This window comes from Macaca fascicularis, chromosome 14 (assembly GCF_037993035.2).
Source record: "Macaca fascicularis isolate 582-1 chromosome 14, T2T-MFA8v1.1".
NCBI lineage: Eukaryota > Metazoa > Chordata > Mammalia > Primates > Cercopithecidae > Macaca > Macaca fascicularis.
This window is the reverse complement of record NC_088388.1, coordinates 50,283,494-50,305,324: the sequence shown is the minus strand read 5'-3', so window position 1 is coordinate 50,305,324 and position 21,831 is coordinate 50,283,494.

The following is a 21,831-nucleotide window of genomic DNA, read 5'->3' as shown; positions in this document are numbered from 1 at the left end:
GTCTTTCTCTCCACTAAATTTTCCCCTTTCCTTTGCCTCCGTCCCATCTCTTGTGCCAATTTCTGTTTCTCCTTCTCCTTCCTTTCCCTTTAATTATGTTTCACTCTTTCCAGCCCAGAAATATTTCTCTAGGAAAGTGAACTTTATTGACTATCACATCTTTCTTCTTCTGTGCTCAGTCTCCTCCCACCCCCATTTCTCTGGCCCTGGAGCCTCTGATTACCATGATCCTCAACCTGACACCCATTCCCTACACATATGACCCTCTTCAGGTCTGGACACGTGAGCAGCCATCTCACCAGAGTGGAGAATGAAACTTGACACACAGTGTGAGTGCCTATCACCATCTAAGCTTCCAGGTAAAATATGCAGCAAAAAAGTTGGTCCAGATAATCACCAAGTTCTGAAGATGAAAAATAACAGCTGTCTTTGGTACTCATTTGCTTGTAAAAACTTTTCTCTAAGAAAAGCTTGTGAAGTCCTATACATTTGAAATGTACTTGTTCCATGATCTTTGAAATAAATGCTTAAGAACCATGAAATTACTTTGGGGGAGGGTGGGGGGATGTGTTGATTATTTGATTGCAAACAATTTTGTTCATTTAACTATTCATTAACATAAAAAGATGAAAAATTCTTGGAACATATTTTGCATAGATTTAGAACTTAAAGAATTTAATCAAAAGTAAATACAACCTTGAGAAATTAAGCAATTAAATATTAGGGAACTAAATACTATACTAGTATGATTAATACTGTGGGTATTTTTTTCTTTTTCTTGTGGGGGAAGTCCTCAGTTATTAGAGACTTGTAAGATTACTAAGGACATAACCTCAAGGGACTCACTTCTCAATATCCAAAGGGAGGAACAGAAAGAAAAGACCTCGTCCTAAAAGGTCTGGCTAAGAGATGCTTATAGATATAGGTTTGAAAAAGCAATCCCCTAAAGAAGTAGGGAGGTGAGTGAAAACTCAGCAGCCTCAAATAAGGAAAGGAAACTTTAGTAACTCTAGGAAAAGTAGAAGTGATTTTAGCTCAATATCTCATAGCTCTGTTCCATAGAGCTGCGAGCTCCTTAAGAGCTAGCCTGTGTTTAATTCATCTTTACTACTCCAAAGCCTAACATAGCACCTTGGCATAGTAGACTTCCAATAAATATTTGTTGAGTGAATATTACCTAATATTTGTTGAGTCCTTATTATATGTCAGGCTAAGTCTAAGTGCTTTACGTGTATTGAATTTAAATTTCATGACAACCCTAAGGGGTAGATACTTTTAACATTGCCATTGTAGGAGGAGAAAACTGAGACACAGGTAGTTCAAGTAATTTGTTCAAAGTTTCACAAGTAGCATGTGGCTCAGCTAGGATTTGAACACATAGGGTCTGATTTAATGCTCATACTCTTGGAAACTCCTTGGGACTCTAATGTAGGGAGTTCGTGAATGATGAATTCTGTTGGTTCCATGCCAGGGAAAGGGGAAGTAGGGTTCCAGTAATAATACTTGGGCAAGAGGGAGGGTCCTTTAGAGATAAAACCTTGTTTTGTGCCAGAAAAACACACAATATAATCTTATTTAACACTGTCACTAACTCTATGTGGTAGGCAATATTATTCTGATTTGGAAAATTGAAATTCAACAAAATGAAGAATGTGTTCAAAGTCACAAAGCTAATAAATAGCAGAGTCAATGTTCTTTTCACCATGGAAATGTACTTGTTCCACGATCTTTGAAATAAATGCTAGAGAACCATAAAATTTGTGAGGTTCACCGACCTCACGCCAAGGTTCTATTGTCACTTAAAAACTAGTTCCTGGATTTTTCTTGCTCAGGAAATGTGGCCCAACCTCCCCATTCTCTTTGTTTGCAGAGCATCCCAGCTGCTACTGTCTTCATCTGAACCCTGCTTGAGATAGATCAGTGGGGTAGGAGAAGGGAAACAAAGGAAAAAGGGACATTGGTTTAATGAAGAGAATCAGTTTGTTTACAAGAAATGCATGGACATTGAGCCAAATGCTTAAAGAAACATGAAGGTGGTTCTAAGAGAGGAGGATTGGGTGGATGCCTTCTGGGCTGAGCCACCATCCTGTCCCAGAGGTCCAAAGATCAGGACCCCAGTCTGTGCTATAATCACAGAACAGTTCGGCTTCCCCAGAAGAAGGTCCCAAGAGGAATCCTTGACGCCATTCTTTTCATGTGCGTGTTGCTTTCTGGGTTCTGCTTTTAAGTCTACATTTAGGGAAGGCCTTTGTGAGTCTGATCAGCTGAGCCCAGTCACATGACCAAGTCCTAGCTTAAGGGACACCATGACTGTGGCTCAGCCAGTCACTTTCTCAATCTTGGACTTTTGAATTTTGAGTGAGGAACACAAAGAAGTAGGGGTGGTAGGGATTTTGCTGAGCCTGCTTCTTCAGATTGCGAGCAATTTTCTGAGTTCCTCAATACTCTTAGAAAGATCCCTGATTGGTACAAGGGCCTCAGAGAAGTCACTCTCTTCTCTTACCCAATTGCGAATTAGTAGGCTAATTTTTGTCCTCCCAGGAAGAGGAAGGAGGCCAGGCAATCTGCAGCCATGTTCAGCTTTTGCCCAGATTCCTGTCAGGAGCCATGTAGAGTGCCTTTAAATACCAAGGTGAGAAGTGGACCTGGAAGTGGACCTAATACCATTAAGCAAGGAAACAGCAGTGTCAGCTGAAGGCTGCCATGATATTCTAGGACTGTGATTCCCAAAACTGAACTGACCCATCTGTGGGCTCCATCTGGAGTCACAGGCCTTCACTTTTGGAACTCACGCATATGCCTGTATTCACTCTGATGCTCAGCTGCTGTCTCAGTTTTAGGAAATTGCCTATACTGGTGTCTAAGTCTCCAGCCCTTCACTCAATCTGCATAATGGACCTTCAGGGGATTCTGACCTTCCATGCATATCCATTTCCAGCTCCCAAACAGTTTTGTAAAAGTAGACTAAGCTCAACCACAGGGGAAGAAGGACCATAAACCTTCAAAAGCCAGAAGGAAGAGACTTGGGTGAAAACCTGCCTGTGTGACATCATCTCTCTGAACTTCAATTTCCTTGTCTGTAAAATGGGAAAAGAAATGGGACCTACCATAGGGTTGTCCTGAGGTGTGAATGAGACAATGCATGTATAAAACCATTGCATGTTCAATAAATTATCTCTTTGACTTGAATTTATATCCATCTTTTTTCTAGCCATCATAACACCAGAGAAATATCCTACTCTTGAATTTCTCCCATAACTGCTATACTTCACAATGACTTCATACCTATTATGTCATTGGCTTTTAAACAATTCCTTTGAAGAAAGCAGTAAAGAATTCATGATGTTTGCCACCTTCTGATGTCTGCCTCTTTCAATCCTTTAAAATGCAAACAATCTGTTAATGGTAGGGACCTGTTATTTGCTTAGACACATCCCCATTCATTGATTCTGCAGGTTACCCATACCTCTTTGGCTTAAAATTTTGGTTCCATTTTTCAGACTGACACCGTTGGATTTAGTGACCAATATTTTAAGTATCTATTTGGGTCATACCTTGATTCTACCCAGTTAATCCCATGGATTGTGAAGTGTCTTTATTCAGATCATCAGAACCCACTCCTGCAGGCTGATCATTTGCTCATTGGCTCCATTCACCGAAATCATGAGTAAGAGGCACATCCCCTGTGGCAGCCCAATTTCCAGCCTGGTTTGATGTTTCACCACTGGTAACCCCAATTCTACAAGGAACTCTTTCAGTTTAGAAGGTTTTACAAAGAGTTAATGTCACTTGCTTGTGACATTTCTTTATACTTTTTATTTCTTTTTAATTCGGTGTGTACTGAATTTCTGTATTGCTATGGTGCACACACATGATCCTTCTTTGCTTCTCAGAAAATAAACACATGGGCTCTGATGGCCTGTGGGCTCTCAGCACTTTCAGTGAAATCAGAAACCCTATGTAGCAGATAGGGCCTTTTTTCACTATAAGGCCTAGATCTCTGGTGGGCAGTATCTGGTATTAACAATGGCCCTAGGCTCATCTGGGCCATTGTTTAAGGTCTGCCATGGTCTAAGCTTTGTCTCTAGCTCCATGAAAATTGGTTACATTATTTCACCTCTATAGATTTCAGTGTTTTCATCTGTGATGCTAGAATAATTATATCTGCCTTGATTAACTCCCAGGATAGTTATGAAGATCCAAAGATATGTGAATATATTTCAAAAAATTATAAAGTAACATACAAATGCATGATGTTCATATTATTAAATTTAATGCTAATCAAAGTAATTGGCTTTGAAACTGAAATGATACAGAGAAATGAAGCATTTTAAGTATTGGTCAGATGTTAATATTAACCAACTAATCCCTAAAGTTCTGAGTTAGTGAAAATGCTTTGGAAATAATGGCTAAGACTGGGCCAAAATTCAGATTTTAGTAGAAACATCTAAGTAGATATTTAAGAAATATGAAATCAGGATTTGCCTCTCTTGTGCCTTCTTTATTAGCCAAGTAAACATAGAGGCACTTATATGTGCTCACGTATATTCTCTCTGTGTGTGTCACGCACATGCGCGCGCACACACACACACACACACACACGGAACGTTATCCAGTTAAGAAATAGCAGAACTTTTTTTTCCAGCTAAGTTAGAAAGGAATTTATCAAGCTCCTAAGATGTGCCAATGGTGGGCTGATTACATGACATATGTCAGCTATTTAGTTTCTACAACACAACCATAAGGTAGGCATTATTACTCGCATTTTACAAATGAAGAAAAGTAGACTTGGAAATACATGACTTGCTTCTAGTCACACTGTTAGTAGATGGTAGGATTAAGATTCACACTCATGACTATGTTTCCAAAATCTCTGAGCTTTCCACCCCCTACCCCATTGTTCCCAAATGCTTACCCTTTTGACTGGTTTCTGACTGTCTGCTTCCCAAGGTTCAGGGAACAGGATAGAAATAAAGATTCCTAGGCTTCACTCCTGGAAATTCTACTTTAGTAGTTCTGGGCCAAGTCTTACAAAACTCTATGCTTAACAAACATCCCAGAAAATTATGAAGAGAGGTCAGTTTTAGAGCACTGCTAAGGCCAATATGCCACACGAGAAAATACCAAGAATGGTAGTAACTTCTGGAAAGCGTGAGAAACTGGTGACATCTGAGAAATGAGACACACACACACACACATCCTTCCTTTCCTACTCAACAATGTAAACTTCACTTACATCTCAGTTCAATCCAAGGGAAGGGATGTTTTTTTACTTATGCACTCAAAGTGCCTAGAACAGCCTCTGGCACATGCCAGAGTGCTATAAATATTTGCTAAGTGGATGAATGAAATTCATTAGCTTCCTTGGCAAAAACATAAATATGCAAATAGATTGGAAAAATAGGCATAAGTCTCTGGTCCTATGTTTGCTTATTTCTGTGTAAGATTTTGTAAATGGTTAATACTTGGTGCAGATGTTTCAATCCAACAATGTGCTGGTCCTTTTCACAACTCTGCAATCTTTCTCCTGAAATTGTTCATGAAAGTTGGAGACAAACATACTAGCAGTTCAGTTCAAAATTGGGCTCCTCCGTCCCTTTGGTTCATTTCCTCCCAAATTCATGAATTCAGGAAAAGCTTGTCGACTCTCTGAACGAGACGACTGTGGCAAAACAAATTTATGAATCCAATCAGAAGTGAACAGAAGTGATTCTGCCGGTTTGATGAATGTGCCTCAACAAATCCCTGTCTCCCTCTCAAGCTAGGGGGTTGGAGGAAGTTTGGAAAGAGGACATGAGAAATCTATTTGTGACATGCTATGGATCCCAAGTGAACAGGCCCAGAGGTAGGGAAGGCAGCAGTCTGCATCCATTAGCATCGCCAACATCTGTCCTCCTTCCAGCCACCTCCACCGAGGCCCACTGACCACAGTCTGTCACTAGATCTTGTGCTCAGATGTTCCGCTCGAGAAGAGCATTCATAGCACTAATGCCAAAGTAAGCCCAAGCATTCCGGGGGAAAATATAACTGGGGCAGGGGTGGCATACAGGGCAAGGCTAGCAAACTTCTCCAGTGATGGCTACCAGGTTGTTAAAGGGATTCTAGAGGATCGAATTCTGTACTGTTAACAATCTTTTACCCACCCCCAACATCCTTAGGATCAGAAGTTGTGCTGACATGTGCTTGAGTTTATTTTACCCCAACTAAAGCATGCACATTTTCTCATGCCTAGCCTGTGCCTTTCAGCCACAACCAGCTTCTCAGAAATCATAATCACAGCTAACGTACTGGGGACTTGTTGTGTACCACGTTTCATGCTAAGCACTTTCAGGCATAACATCCTTGAATCCTCATGATTAGATAGGAGTCTGAGCACCCGTATTGCACAAATTGAGATGCTGATGTTCAAAGTTAAATAACTTATCCAAGACTACACAGTGGGTAAGAGGTAGAACTGGGATTCTGCCTTGTCCAGAGCCTGAGTTCCTATTCACCATGAATTATCACTCTTTGAACCTGTACCACTGGGGGAACATTCCACCCCTATCCCCAGTCCATCAGATTTCACCTTTCAGCTCCTCTTCCAAATTTCCTGTCTCTCTTATCTCAACTTGGGCACTCACTTGGATTTTACTAGTTAACTTTGGAGTCTTTGCTCTGCAATTCTGCCTCAAGCCTAGCATTTAAGACTTCATCTACACACATTGTCTACCCCAGCAGTCATAGGTCTTCTTGAGCTCCTTCTGGCCACGTTACCCAAGAGTTACAGTTTCTCATGCAACTCCTGGTATTTCTGCGTAACAGAAAAAGCAGATAAGAGTCAGAGAACCTTTTGATATTGGTGAACAGCACACAAGAGGGAGTCACAGCATCATTAGGAGTGAGGCGACAGGGAATCTGAGGTGTGTGTGTGGCTCAAACGAAGGTTCCAGGAAACACAGAGCTCAACTCCTGATTCATTTGCTGTGTGACCTGGGCAAGTTACTCAACTTCTTTGGTCTTCTTATTCTACATTTGCAAAATGAGGAAAATTGTTCCTATAAGACAGAACACAGGTTGTTATGAAGGTGAGACCCATGGGACCCATGGCCAATTGCCTGGTGCTTAGAGGATTTTATAATGTTGGTTTCTATAACCCATGCTGTGAAAGGGATGGTTTCTGGAGAGCTCCTCGCTGAGGAGTAATTCCAGTGAACACTACATTGGGTCTTCTCTGCTAGACTAATCTCGATGCCCCAGAACTTAACTCCCAAAATACGCCCCTGCCCCCACCACCCTTCACCTGAGCCTCAAGTGTGCCAAGAGCATGGAACTGTCTGATCTTTGGCTAAACCCACATTCAGGAGACGTTCTGGAGAATAGAATGGAACCCCTTTCTGTGAGTAATCAACAACCACCATCCTGAGGCCCCCAGAAGGAAGGCCCTTTCTATAGGTTCCCTTCACACTATAGCTCCCAGGTTAGGACCTCCTGGATGTCTGCTGACCCTTACTCAGGCGTGGAATCTGCACTGACTAGAGGCTCCTGGATTCATGGTTCAGAATAGGTGGAAGGCTCAGAACAGGGAAACTGGGGAAGTTTCCTAGCCATGAGAGCTCTCAGCCAAGGCGAAGAGGGACAGGTGGCAGTAGGGAAACATCACTAGCTGGGTCCTGCTCTGTGCCTGGTTCTCCTCTCCTCACTGGCTATATTACTCCAAAAAACCCTAACAGGGCTATATGCTGGGTATTATCTCCCCACTTTTATGGAGGTAGAAACTCATAGACTTTAAGTGACTTGCTCAAGGTCACACAAGTTTTGAATCTAGGTCTATCAGACAGCAAGGCTCATAGTTTTTTCTTTACTACACTGCTCTGCATGGGAAGGGATGGCAGGGAGTAAAAGGAACTGGGAAGAAAGAGGCACTGGAGAATTCTGAGTCCAGGGCAGAGAGCCTGTGGCAATGTGACATCTCAGGCTCTGAATGTCAGACTCTAGTCTTAGACGTCTCCTTGCATTTGCCCCTAAGTCTTTCTTTCCAGAAGACAATTGTCAAGTGAGGCCTGGACACCTGGTCCCTCCTGCCTGCAACCAAGAAGGTCATCTCATAATTAACTTTGTGACACAATTCATTGAAATGAGAAGGGTATTCTTCAGTTGTTTTGTGGTGCAGAACAAATGCCTCATTAATCAGCAACATATCAACCTGAGCCCAAGCACTAATAACGAGAGAGAGTAATGAGTTGGCATCACTGGGGACACAACCATAGCCACAAGCTCATCCTTCAAAGGGGCCCACAGTGCTTAGACTTGAGAGATGGACAGTCGCAGGAAGGATGAGTGGCAAGGCTGGGCAAGATATAGTTGGAGACAGATACAAAGAGGAAGAGAAGGAGGAGAAGGAGAGGGCTCCTGCAGGCCTTCTCACAAGATCTTGGGGAGGAGTCAAAGGTGCAGAAGTTTGAGGGTCACGATCCTGTCACTAACAAATGGATCAGGGACCAGACTGGCTTGGTGTATGGAGCACCCATCCAGGAGGGAAATGGCTAAATCATAGAGCCATACAGTCATGGCCTCTTGGTTCCCAGCACAGCATCCATGGGCCCATTCAGAGAAGAATACAGATATAGAGATGAGACCTCCAGCTCATGCTCTGATTTTGAGTCACACAAACTGACTTCATTGTTCCTTTGCTCACTCATTAATTCACTCATTTCTTTACCTATTCAATCAATAGTCATTGTTGAGTGTTGACTTTGGGCTGGATAAATGTGGTGACCCTGGTTATGTCACACTGATCAAAAGTTCTGATTAACTGCTACGCATTGTAGACCTTTCATGTGTTGAGTCACAATGATATAATCCTAATGTCCAAATTTTAAAACAGTTTTAGTTACCTTTGATTTCTAAAACTAAAAGATAAATTATTACACAACTGATGCATTTTATTTGCAAACAAAAATTTTAAAACATGACATTCAGTGAGGGCTAAAAATGTCAGAATCATCTGAATTAGCATTAATCTCTTATTTTAGACATGAAGGGACAGAAGCCTTCTGAGAAAAAGGTTTTGCCCAAAGTCAACACAACTAACCTGACACAAAAAAAGGGAATGGAAACACAGAGAGTCCTGACTCCCAGCTCCATGCACTTCCCACTACATTCATATCGTGGAAGGAACAATAGTTGATCTTCATGCTCATGATGTGGAAGGAACAATAGTTGATCTTCATGCTCATGATGAGGCTCACCTAGCTTTTCGGACACAGGCCAGCTTTCCTAAGCAGAGTATAACCAGGTAATTGTAAAGGTTACCATATATGCCTGATGTGCAGAAGCTGTTCTGAGCTTTCACATCCCTAGGTCTCCTCAGCCTTCCTCATCTTCACCCTAGACCAGAGCCTAGCTTGCATCAACATGAAGCCACCCTTCCCTCCAACTCAGAACTCAGTCTCCAGCTTGATGTGGGGGGCCTTTGGAATAATAAGGGACTCAGTAGAGGGCTTGGAGACTTTGACACAAAGGGCAGTAGGGCTGACAAGGAGACCTCACAGGAACGCACAGTAAAGTAACTCAGATAGTCAGCAGATGGGAACCTTTGATTAAGAGAAGACTTGCTATCTGAGGATAGGTTTATTTTTTCAGTGACTGTGGGAAGGTTGAGATGAACGCTGACTTTGTACTTAGCCCTATATTACCAACAAGTCTTTAATTTTATTTTGAAAGACAAGACTTATCACAAGAACAACCCAGGGAGGGCACCACATCTAGTCAGTACTTTGCAATACTTATTCACGTGCATTCCTTGACTTTTAAAAAATTGCATATATTTAAGGTATACAACATGCTGTTTTGATATACATACATATAGTGAAATGATAACTACAGTTACGCGAACCTACAGTCAGGCAGCCATTACCTCTTGAGCATCCTTTCCTTCCTAGAGTCTTTTCTTTCTACTCCCTCAGTATTATTAAAATAATGGGAATGTGCACTCCAGATGCTTTTCAACCCCTACTCTTCTACCATTCTCTTCCATTCTTCCCCATCTCCAACTAAAGCACTTCAAGGTCTCTCCTTCTCTCTCAATGTATATCTTAAAAATGGCTTGTTTCTTTCATGCTCTTTTTTTATATTTATGTATTTATTTTTTACAAGGGAGTCTCACTCTGTCACCTAGACTGGAGTGCAGTGGGACAATCTCAGCTCACTGCATCCTCTGCCTCCTGGGTTCAAGCGATTCTCCTGCCTCAGCCTCCCAAGTAGCTGGGATTACAGACGTGTGCCACCATGCCTGGTTAACTTTTGCATTTTTAGTAGAGATGGGATTTTACTATGTTGGCCAGGCTGGTCTTGAACTCGTGACCTCCAGTGATCCACCCACCTTGGCCTCCCAAAGTCCTAGGATTACAGGCATGAACCACCACTCCCAGCCTCCTACCTATCTCTTGGTCTCAATTTTTCCCACTGTCTCCTTGAATCTATATCCAAACAACATATTTTGTTATTTCCTGTACCCAGGATTGTATATGACACAGGCTTATAGATGAGGAAAGCAAGGTTCAGAGAGATGAGTCATTTACCCAAGACCACAGGATTTTTAACAGGAAGCCAGAACTGTACTTTGGGCTGACTTTCTATTACTGATTTCTCCCCATGGAGTCTTGTAAGATCAGGTAGGATTCAGTGTAGAGCGATTTCAATAACCAGGCTTTCATCCAATATGGTAGTGCCCTCTCAAGTTGCTTGTGATTATAATCCTTTGTCTTGCCAGCAGGTGAACGGAAATTAACACTTGCTCTAGACCACACAGGTAAAGAGAAGGTGAGACTCACTGGTGCTCCCTGATGGTGAGTTTTATCTATCTCTCTCTGTCTTCCCCGGCTGGGGCAAAGGGTTTCCTTGTGTTTCACTCAAGTGCAAGAATTAATACCCATCTCATTCCCATCTTCTTCCTTCTCCCCTCCTCCAAATTCTCCTTTTTACCTCCTGCTTCCCTCTTTCCATATTCCTCTCCTCATCTTCCACCTTTTATTTTTCTCCTTTTCTCTTATCTTTTTCTTTATTTGCGTTCTCTGTTTTCTCACAATCCACAGCAAGACAGCATTTTTGATCCTGACTCTCACTGGTCCTTGGCAACTCACATGTTATAACAGGATTTCAATAGCGCCTCTTTTCTCCTCTACTTCTCATTCCAGTCTTCCATGAATTATTTGGTCTCATCCTACAAGGCTATGCAGTCTGGAGGTCTTGGGATCTGAAGTCAGAACACATGTGTTTGCACCAGGGCTTGTTAGAGCCTATGGGACCTTGAGCAAGTCACTTTCCTACTCAGAGCTTTTTTTTTTATTTTTATTTTTGGAGCCCTCAGCTGCATTAGGATTTCAGTACCAGAGCAGCTAGTGACCCTGCCTTAACAGGAAATTAAGGGAAGCTGGACGTGTGTGTTTATAGTGTGACTTTCATGAGATACTTCATTTACCTGGCAGATAGCCAAATGCCCAGTTGTCTGAACCACAACCAGGAGGTTCCTCTCACAGGAATCTTGTTTATTTTGGCAGAACACGCTTGTGGCTTTTGTCTGACCTATGTCCAGTTTATGCTGGCCTGACCATTGCTCTGCTGCTGGGAACTTATATTCCCTCTGGTGTCCTGGGGAAAATCCAGCCTGAAACAGCCCCTAGTTCTTCAGATGAAAGGTACAGATTCAATACACCACCACAATAGGAAACAAGTTCAAAGATTTTTTACTTATAGATCCTGAATAAGGAGGATGCAACGAGTCAGGAGGGCAGTCTTTTGTCCCCAGGTCATGTGAGGCAAAAAAAAAAGAAGAGTCAGGCAGAGAGAGACAAAAGCATGTGGCAACTAGCAGGATATATAAGGGAATAGGGTATGGGTCACTTTAAGTTCATAAGCAAATGCTTGAATAGCCTGCTTAAAGGAAATGAAGGGAAAGTGGGAGCTCCATCTGCTAGGCAGGAAAAATGTGTCTAAGTTCTTATCTCTGGCCCCTGGCTTGAGCCATTTGAAAGTGGTGTAGAACTAGAAACTGTGTCAAGGGTGACTGAACCCTGCTGGTGTGAGAAAGTTAAACTTCTTTTCAAAATGGATGCTAAGACAACATAAAATTATAATAATTCACTCCAGCTGCCTTGCTTTATAGTATGGATAACTAAGACCACCTCCCTGGACTGTGGTGAGGATTAACTTAGATAAGATGCAGTTAAAGCATCATGGTTAGCTACCAAGTGTCCTCTAAACTACAAAGCCTGGAAGGTCTGCTCATTCCTATGGGTTTGCTATCTTCCATTGCGCCCCACTGCTTGGACTCTGTTCTAGGTAAAATTGCTGCCCCCTGCCCTAAGGAAGCATTCTCATCACTGCATTTGTGCCTTAGCCCAGATCTGATCTGCTCATTTGTCATTGTTCATAGACCAGTTCCTATGTAAGCTCTTCCAGAAACCTTCCCTGTAGCTGTCTCCCTAAACATTGGCATTCCCTCCAGCACTGGATTCTTCACTCTAGGCCTGTGGATGAAGGCTTTTCTAGTCAGTTAGGTATAAGTGACAGAGAAAATATTTTTCTTTAAATTCTCTGTGGTGCTATCCTAGTTCTGAGCACAGGTGACACTCAGTCAATATGCGGTGTATTGATTTCTTGAAGTTCTTCAGAGTCCTAGCTTTGTTTTATTCCTGGGGGTGTAGAAGTCTGAAGATTTTTGAGTCATGTCAACTCCCTTCAATCCTCCTTTCAATAAATTCATGAAAGTATTTTTAAGGATGAACAGAACTAGCTCTAAGGCCCAACTCTACTAATCTCTGGCTGTGTGATCTTAGGCATATTACTTAACTTCTCTGATCCTCAATACCTTTCTCTGTAAAATGGGGATATTACCTCATGGGGTTATTGTGAGGATTAAATGAGAGTATGGTTATAGGTTCTTCCAAAAATTAGTCATAGGTTATTTTTAGGTCCACCACCTCTAGTTTCTATTAAATGATTCATCTGTTTTGATTTCTTTCCTCATAGTACAGACTGCAGTCCTTGACCTTTGAGCATTCTTTCCTTCATAAAGACATAAGGTGAATATCTGAGGGGAACTGAGGAATCTGTATGTATGAATTCTTCATGAGGTGAAAGGCAGCATTTAGAAGGCCTTTCGATCCAGTCATTTGGAGGCAGACTTGTTGCCTTTCAATACTACGGACCTTTTGACATACCCTCTCCTCTTCATTTTATCTTACTAAGTCATGGGTACAACAGATACCATTGCGGCATACCTGCTCCTACTCTACCTTTGAGCCCAGCCCATGCCACAAAAACAGAATGTCCACCTTCATGCCAGGAGAGGTCGTACGGAGGCCAAAAGGAAGTTGCTGGTGAGTGTCAACTAAAGACAGTGGAAACAGAGACCAACCCATTCTGCTAAGGGGTCCATGCACAGAAGTGCAAACCAAAAAACCAGCATATGTCTAAAGTGGAGTGGCTGCTCTAAGATCAAGGCATGTCAGAATATGTCACTAAAGATTGAAGCAGAGGGAGGGACTGGTCCCCCAGCAGGAAGAATGGGGCAGCCCTGGGAGCTCACACTGAATTCTTTGGGCTCCAAATTTTCATTCCAGCTAGATTTTTAGAATGTATTTGCTCATTGAGAATGAAAAAAGAATTAACTCTTAATTGAACCTCTGCTGTGTGATTGGCACATTCATACATGTTTTATTTTATTTAATTGTCAATTAAAAAGTTATGAAAATAGCCCCCTGTAATGTGGTTCTGACCTCATCTCATGCATGCTTCTCTGCTTGGCTCCTTCTTCACTCTACTCCACCACACTGGCCTCCACCCTGTGGAGGAGTAGCTGGGATGAAATGAAATCTAGCTGGAATGAGAATCTGGGGTCCAAACACTCCAGTCTCACTCCTACCTCAAGGCCTTTGCACTTGCTCTTTCTTCTGTCTGGAATATGTTTCGCTCAAATATTTGTATAGCTTACCCTCTTTTTTCCTTTATATCTTTGCTAATGTATGCCATATTCTCAGAGAGGCCTACCCTAAGAATGTTGTTGAAATTACAGTTCACCACCATAGCATTCCATATCTCCACTGTTTGCTTTTTCCCTCCATGGAAATTATAGGTATATGATATACATAAATGTGTTTTTTATTCTGATTTTTATTATTTGTCACCCTTCACTAGAACCTAAGCTTCTTTAAGGCAAATCAGTGTTATATGCCTGGCACCCAGAACAACACTTGGCATATAGCAAACAAATGTGTATTGAAAGAATGGATGAATTTTTTGTCATTTCACCAATGAGGAAACTGTAACTCAGAAAGGTGAAATCCTATGGCCTGTGGTCATCCAGCCAGTGAGTGCTGAGCTGGGATCAAAGCCTGATCTGGTAACTTCAGAGCCACCATGGCCCTTTCCACACTCATTGTGTCCAGGGCAACACGATGGAGGCAACAGGGCATGAAACTGCATTAGGCTAAAGAGAAGTGAGAAGGAGAAGCTGAGAAGTTCCCATGAGACAAGGCTCAAGAACTAGAAAGCAGTGCTTAGAACATTTTCCTGTAAACTCTTGGGGGGCAAAGCTGAGGCAGCTTAGGCCAGAGTTAGTTTTCCTATCTGAGGCCAAGAATGGCCAGATATGAGGTTAATGGTTATGTGATCTCTCTTTATCCTCTGTGTGAATTACATAGTATTATCACCAGCATCATGTTATAGGCAGGCAATTTCAATGCTCAGAGTATTTGAAATGCTCTGAACTTTACTTTTTCATGACTGCACAAACCAGATCCTGTGACTTTTATCCCATGCCCCTTCCTTTGCCTCTCTCAGCCTTTTCCCTGGTACCTGGATCCACCTGGCCACTTGGGAAAGCCAGAGTCAGACTACTCCGACACTGACAGAGCTGACCGACAACCAGTATCCTGCGCTCACCCTGACATGGCAGTGCACGGGCTGTCAGCTTGGCTCTGAACTTGGAGCACACAGCCGGCCTCTGCCAGCCCTAGTTCCTGCTGGACCAATCAGTGTATTTTCTCCAGATGCAGGGGGGAATGGGGAATTCCCATGACAAGAAACGGAGGTGTTTTATCCTGTAAAAAAAGTCACACAAGGCCCTAATTTAAATTCCTCACACCTCACAAGTGGGTGGAGGTGCTAGAATCATTCTCATTTATCTGGCTTTAGTACAGGACAGTCAATGACGGGAACAGTGCTTGGCCTTGAACTTGGGGAGCTGGAGAGGTATGACCTGGTCCATGGTGAAAAAAACACCTTGGTCAGGGCAGTGGCAGATGAGAAGTTGTGACAATCTAAATAGGGACTGAATGGAATTCTATTTGCTCTGACTGTGAAGAAAGTGTTTATGAAGCTAACGAGAAATATAAACAAGAACTGGAGGGGAATGCTACTGCTTCTAAATGTGCTTGATATGCTAATTACAAATTATGCTTATCTTTTTGTATTAAAGCCGGTACCCTTAGGGATTTATATGTTAGCTAGTTGCTATGAGTACTTGAAAGATATTAGATGGGATTTCTTTAAAAATATGTTATAGCTTAAGTAAGCATTACTATCTATTTACTCATTCATCCATTTATTTAATAAATATTTACTGAACTCTTGTTTTGTGACATGAACTAGGCAAGGTGCTTAAGGGATAATAGGGAATGGAACAGAGGAGGCCCCTGCCCTCAGGTGCTTTTTTCTAGTCAGGGAGACCCTGTTCTGGTTGGACAGAGATGGTGTAGCTTGCTATAGTTCTGGCAGGAGAATGAGGACATCTTAGAAAGCACATTAAGGAAGGCCATCCTCTGTGCTCAACCTGGGTGCAAGAGGCAGCATACTAGGCCACATAATAACTGACACCCTGGTCTTTTTAAGCTTTCCTTGCAATATCTGAGAGATCTAAGTTCAAATCTTAGCCCTACCACTTGTTAGCAATGGGATCTTGATGAGTCCCATAAACTAAATGAGCCTCAGAGGATAAATCTGCAACATAGGGATACCAATTTGAACCTCAGGGGATTTTATGTACTAAATGAGATGAAGGACTTAAAACACTTATCCTAATAGAGAAAACAACATGTGGTGGCCAATATTATTATCAGCTTTTATCTCTAAAGTATGAGAAGTTTTGTAATATTCTGAGCTTTAGTGTTATTCCCCTTAGCATATGCAGACAGGTGCATATGTGGAAAAAATACATATTTTGTGTGTTCACACACACACATACCCTCACTACACACAAATACATTTGCCTGTGGAACTGCAAGATAAGTACCTGCATATTCACAAACACATGCACATATCCCAGTGAACACACACTTCTTCATGGTAACTACTCCTTTTCTAGGCTTTCTTCACCCTCACCTGCACAGGCCTCTTTAGTCCTCCTTCAAACTCCAAATATGAAGGACATCAGGGCAAGTCACTTTACTTGTCTGGTTCCTCAGTTCCTCCAAGGACAGGGCTGGACTTAGTGATATTGAAGATCCTCTTTGCTTTCTTTCCCTCTCTATTTGTATGATTTTATTTCTTTTAATCCCCCTAGTTTACTATTTTTCTCCACTCTACACTCACCCTCCTCCCCTCCAAGGAAACATTTGCAGAAGATTCCTGTGATTTTGAGTTGACTCAAACCAGAAATGTTCATTCTTACTTTTCAAGCTTTGACTCCTGGGATGCTACTAGGGTTCTTCACTATTACCTTCCAGTGAACTGTGGGATCTAACTCCACCCCAAGGATTTTGCCAGCTTAACCATTGTTCTCTCCTCAATTTGGTCACTCCTGTCAAAGTTTCCTTTCATCCACAGAACACATTTGGGCTTCTCCAGAATGTTTGTAATGGAAGATGGGAGAGTTGTTGCATTAGTTCATTTTCACACCGCTGTAAAGATACTACCTGAGACTGGGCAATTTATAAAGGAAAGAAGTTTAATTGACTCATAGTTCCACATGGCTGGGGAGGCCTCAGGAAATTTACAATCATGGCAGAAAGTGAAGGGGAAGTAAGGACCTTATTCACATAGTAGCGGGAGAGAGAAGAATGAGTGAAGTAGGAAGAGCCCCTTATAAAACCATTAGATGTTGTGAGAACTCACTCACTATCAAGAGAACAGCGTGGGGTGAACTGCCCCCATGATCCAATCACTTCCCACCAGGTCCCACCCTTGACATGTGGGGATTACAAGAATTGTAACTAGAGGGGATACTTGGGTGAGGACACAGGTATCAGCTACCCTCAGTGGTAAAATTGGAAATGGATTCATCCTCAGACGTTCATCCAGAGCCCACACCCAGGCATGGACAGAAATGCATGCACTTGCATTCTGGGCAGACATACATGCTCTCATATACTCTTTATTTTATCTGCTCATTTCTTTCTGCTGCCCTTTGGCTCCATCATTTCAAGTTTACCTATAAGAAGGCAGACCTCTGGTGAAAGGGCAAGTTGTGCTTTGCTGCTTCAGTGGTGTTGTATTTTATTCTGCTTCTCATGAGGGCTTTATTTCCACCGAAAGTGAACCTGAAATCCTGGTGTTTTACTCTTCTTTCTAGGTATTGTTGGAGATTAACATGCAACTGAAGTGGACCTAGGAAGCTGGTAGGAAAACAGGGAGCTGGTCCCCCCTGAAGAGAGGCTATTGTGATATTTCTCGGATGGGCTAGGAAAGAGTAATTGACAGTTTTAGAAAGTCTAAAGTTTTGACCTATTTGTCAAGCAAACATGATTTAATTATTTAAAATATAGACCAGAGCAGAAATAACTCCTAGAAACTTCCTTAGCCACTGTTCTATTCTACTCTAGACACCCCCAGCCTCCTGAGATCACCTCTATCACAGTCCAGACTATTTTTGCATATGATTTTTGGTTTACTTGTGTATCAGCTAAGAAACAGGTGGTAAACTCAGAGTGGGTAATTTAAGGAGTGTTTATCAAAAAGATGTGGACAGATCGTTTACAAAGATGTGGACAGGGCTTAGGGAAACCAAAAAAAGATAACATAGTACCCCAGAACTAGTAACAGTGGGAGTCCTTGCTACTCCAGGTCTGCAGGCGCAAGGGAAGGTAGTGCTTACCTGATAGGAGCTGTGACTCACGATAGAGGGACTCAGCCATTTCTTAGTGTGTCTTCTCAGAGGAAGCTGGAAATGAACATCCTGACTTCATCATCTTTCCACACTTTGATCTCCCAGTACCTCCCATTGATCAAACCCAACCTGAAGCCAGTAGGCAAGGGAGCCCACTGAAGTGGTTCAGCAGCCTTCCAGAACACAGAGTGGCACCAAGAAGAGTAAAAAGTAAATCTCAGGGTGATGAGGAGAGGAGATGGGTGGATGGGATACATCCAGCAAACTGTTGTCACCCTCACTAGCCTATGAGAGGCTTTTCAACTGGGCATGTAGTTTTCATTTTGTAGCCCAAGCCCAAATTCAAGCCCTGACAAATAGAAAGAGCTTCATAAACTTGGAATAAATGAATGGATATAGAGATGGTAAATAGATGAATAATTAAATGACCAAATGACCAAATGACTGAAAGGTTGGATGACAAAATTTTTCCTACTGAAGAAGATGAGTTACTCTGGTAACTACCCAAGAACAACTTGTAATTAACCTATCGAAAATACTTCTAAAGGCCTTAAAAGACTTTGCCTCTACTGCAGCTTAAGCAGTCAGCACAGAAGCTTGTGTACAGGGTGAAATTGCTTCCTTCATAGCAGAGATTAAGCACCTCCCACCTCCTGTTCCAAAGATCTCAAATTCTGAATTAGGAGAGACATGAATTAATGAGTTCTTCGTGTAACAAGAAAAACCTCTTTTAATAACTAGGAGTTAAACAGAGTTTGGATCCCTGCTGATCTTATTGGCAAAATTAAATAAAAGTGACATTCTGCTGGCCCAAGCAAATTAGCAGCCAGCCTGTGTAAAGGCTCAGTTAACCCGAGACATTGTGTGATGTATTACCCATTGTTTGACGTACTTTCATAAGAGCAAGACGAAGTGTCCCATCCTTTAGACTGTGGTAATGTGCCTCATTGTTAAATTCAATAGGAAAAGCGATTCATACTGTGGTATGATTGAAAAGAAAATTGAATCCTTTTGATGTTATAAATGTGTCTATTACTGCGTGTGCACACAAATTTTCCATGGAAATTATGGTGAAAGTAGTGATTCTCCTCGAAAAATGCATTAGTGTTGACACGTTCAATTTTATCTGCATCAGAATATAAATACCCTTTAACCATGGTCAAATTGTGTGGAATGCATATACCACATCTGCATAAGTCACTTGTCTATCCATCTATTGGAAGAAAAAAAAATGCATCAAGCCCTGAGAGCTATCCTGGTTCTCTATTTACAGTTTTAAAAATATATATTATTAACAGCATTGGTGCAAGATTTGTGTGAGGGTCTTTTTAATTTAAAAAAACAGTTTCAAAAAGCAAAGGTCTGTAATTTCACCTCCTGATTACACAAAACAAGTTTGAGAGCTTGAAGAGACCTGGAGAGTTGTAGTCTGAGTGTCATGCCAGCATGGACTCCCAGGCCATTACTGGTTATGCACTAACTGAGTGGGTGTGGAATCTTTTTATAAGGACATAGGTGGTGTGCTACTCAACTTGGCATTGTGGTTTCAAACCCTTTCGCTTAGAAGCCAAATGAGGACAGTAAACTGCTGGCCACTTCTTGCCTCCTTCCCCCTAAGTTCAACCCCTTATTTGGCTCTGCTTTTCTATTCTCCTGCTCCTCCCTAGATGTGGAACTCCAGGGAGTTCCTTCTCCTCTCTGGACTTCAGCCTCCTCACTGCAAATCAAGGGGATGGTTTCCACATCCCTCAAAGTTAAATGTCTGATACTGTTTGAACGTATTATGCTCTTTTTTGCTTTCATCCCTTTATCAATCGGGACTCTTTGGGTCACAAACAGCAGGAAATTTTACACAAAATGACTTTAGAAAAATGAGAATGTGTGGTTTCTTTGTCATCCTGCACTCCACAAAAAAAAAAAGATCAGAAGTAAATCTGGCAGAGAGGATCAGAACTGGGTGCCTTTCTTGGTTCTTCTCTCCCAGTGTTGACTCCATCCACAAACTCTCTTGGTGATCCTTTCTCCTGGTGACAAATTGGCTGCCCTCATGTTTACATCCTTTCTACTCCAAATTCAGCAGCACACACACACACACATACACACACAGAATGTATTTTTGAGCAATATTCCTGGATCTGGCTCTCCTTGGCCCAAGTCACGTCAGTGCCCACCCCTGGAGAAGTTACTACAGCCAGTGGCATCCGATGCTCTCATTTGCTGGACTGGGGTCACATCCATCCTTGGACCGAAGGGAGAGAGCTCAACCTATGGCATATGGACTGACAGTGGGAGAAGAGTAGTCATGCCAAGAAAAATCACGTTTCTGTTATTTAAAAAAAGGACAAATGCACACTGGAGGGGGTGGGGAGACGCACACGCTGTAATGTGTTTATGCAAGCAGTTTCCAGTGCCTGAAATACTTCTTTCTCCTTATCAGTGTGGTGGATCCTTGCTTATCTTTCAAGATCAAGTGTAAATAACCTCTTCACTGAGCCTTCCAAATTCCTATTTGGCCTCTGTACTCTCTTAGCGCTGAAACATAACTCTGCTATAGAACCTGTCATATTCATCCCCCTCAACAAATATGTAGTAAGCACCTAGTAAGTGCAAAACCCCACCAGTTCTAATTTCCACTAAAGAGCTGGAATGCCAGGATCTATGTGTGCTGGTACACGACATGCTGGAGGGAAACCTGGGACAAATTCAGGAAGGGGGCAGTGAAAAAGTTAGCAGAAGAATAGCAGAAACTAGTAGAAAAATGTGACTGAATAACTGGCTTTTCTAGGAGGGCATTGGAAAACCAAGACTAAAGTTGAGCTTGGGTGTGGCAAATTTTGTCCAATTCCTGGGAAGATTTGAGAAGTGGAGAGAAATATTCTGTAATGCAGGGCAGAGTACAGCCACTGAAGCGTAAAAATAAGTTAGTGAGCGTTTGAAGCAAGAGGTTCATCCACATGGACAGTGAGCAGGATGTAGGGCAGGAGTCCCCATACAACCAGGATACTGAACACATAAAGACCAGAAAAGAAGCCTGGCCTCTTCAAGTAGGACTTTGGTCTAAGAGCCGCCTGCCTGACCTTGACCAGCAAACGTTAGCCTGGACATTCTTACCTGATGCTTCCAGAGACTAATCTTCCAGGGATCTAGGGGTAGGTTAACCTTTCTATAAAATTTCAGCCTCATACCTGCTTTTCACTCTCTTCACCTCCTAACCTATTCTATGTCCTACATGGGTTGGGTTTCTTTGGCTTGCCTTTCATTTCTAGTCCACCCCTCTTGCTTGAAGCCAGAATTTGCCCTTCCTTCTTCCTTCCATTGTTCTACCCTTCAGTGTCCCTTGCCATATCCACCAGCTATCTCTACTCTGGGTTTCTTTGAATATTCAATGTGACCACCTTAGATCTAGTCCTGAGCCCACATATTGGCGCCTCCCTCTTGCCTTTCCAACCCCTCCCTGTCACTCATTAGCATCATTAGTGTAGAGCCTGACATTTTTCCACTGAACGAGGGAACGACATTCCTTATTTTCTTTTTTTTTTTTTCTTTGTCATCTTTTATTTTAGATTATGGGAATACATGTGCAGGTTTGTTACAAAGGTATATTGTGTGATGCTGGGGTTTGGAGTATGATAAAAATCTTTTACCCGGGAAGTGAGCATAGTACCCAGTAGCTAGTTTTCCAGCCTCCTCCCCACTCTTGTTTCCTAGTGTCTACTCCCATTTTTATGTCCATGTGTACCGAAGAT